Source organism: Orycteropus afer, unplaced genomic scaffold (assembly GCF_000298275.1).
Source record: "Orycteropus afer afer isolate SDZICR_OR568_19922 unplaced genomic scaffold, OryAfe1.0 scaffold00012, whole genome shotgun sequence".
Classification (NCBI taxonomy): Eukaryota; Metazoa; Chordata; class Mammalia; order Tubulidentata; family Orycteropodidae; genus Orycteropus; species Orycteropus afer.
The window spans coordinates 1,690,703-1,691,833 of NW_006921599.1; the positions used below are offsets into that span (position 1 = coordinate 1,690,703).

The following is a 1,131-nucleotide window of genomic DNA, read 5'->3' on the forward strand; positions in this document are numbered from 1 at the left end:
TTAAGTTGTCCACCACTAGAATACATGGATAAAAGTTAATTTTTCCAAAAAATCCTCGGCACTTTAGCAGTATTGATCATTCTTAACCTAAGACTTGGCAGACTAAATGGGAGTAAATTAGAGAAAATACACGCTACTTACAAGTTTATAAGCCGAGGACTTTATTATTAGTATGTTGTAGAAGGTCTTTACAGATCACTAACTTTTCTAAAGTCAAAATACCAGGACTCTGATAATAATAACCAAACCAATTGCTGTTGAGGTGACTCTAATTCATTGCAACTACACATAAATTGTAGAATTGTGCTCCATAGGGTTTTCATAGACTGATTTTATGGAAGTAGATAATCAGGACTTTCTTCTGAGGCAACTTTAGGTAGATTTGAACCTCCAATCTTTTGGTTCATATCCAAGTATGTTAACCATTTGCACTACTCAGGAGTTTTGATAATAATACTAGTCACATTTCTATAATTCTAGACATTTACAAAGTCCTGTACAAACATTATCTCATGTAATTATCACAATTGCTTTTTATTTTTATTTTTGTTTTGGAATGATTTTAGATTTTCAGAAAGATTGCCCAGACAGCACAGACAGCTTCTCTTCACCCAGTTCCCCCAAGGTTAACATCTAACATAAACATGCTATATTTGTCAAACTAAGAAATGAACATTAGTACAACACTATCAACTGAACTGTCTCTGAGTGACACTAATGGCTAAGGGCCGGTGGTTTAAACCCTCTGAGGTGGCTCAGAAGAGACGCCCAGTGATTTGCTTGAAAAGTCATAGCTTTGATACTCTGCTCTCTCTTCAGATTGTATAAATCTTCTGAATTTTACTAAGGATTTCCATGGAAGAGAACAACTCTGAGTCTTAAATCAATTTTTTGAGGCCTTGCTTTGGCAGGGCTAATTAAAAAAAAAAAAAAAAAAAGTCACAGGTTTGCAAACCTTATGGAGTAGTTCTACTTTGCAATATGAGGAGTTGCCATAAATCAGAATTGACTCAATGGCAATGTGAAAAAAATTCTTTTGATCCCCTGCGTGGTGCAAATGGTTAACACACTCAGCTGCTAACCAAAAAATTGATTGTTGATTCAAGTTCCACCCAGAGGTGCTTCAGAAGA

At 35.3% G+C, this 1,131-nt stretch overlaps 1 non-coding gene across 1 annotated transcript; it reads left to right on the forward strand.

Annotated features, from left to right (window-relative positions):
- Nucleotides 1-799: 799 nt before the first annotated feature.
- LOC122151165 lies at nucleotides 800-915 on the forward strand. Its single transcript, XR_006164015.1, has one exon. It is a non-coding gene; the product is annotated as a U5 spliceosomal RNA (small nuclear RNA).
- Nucleotides 916-1,131: the final 216 nt, after the last annotated feature.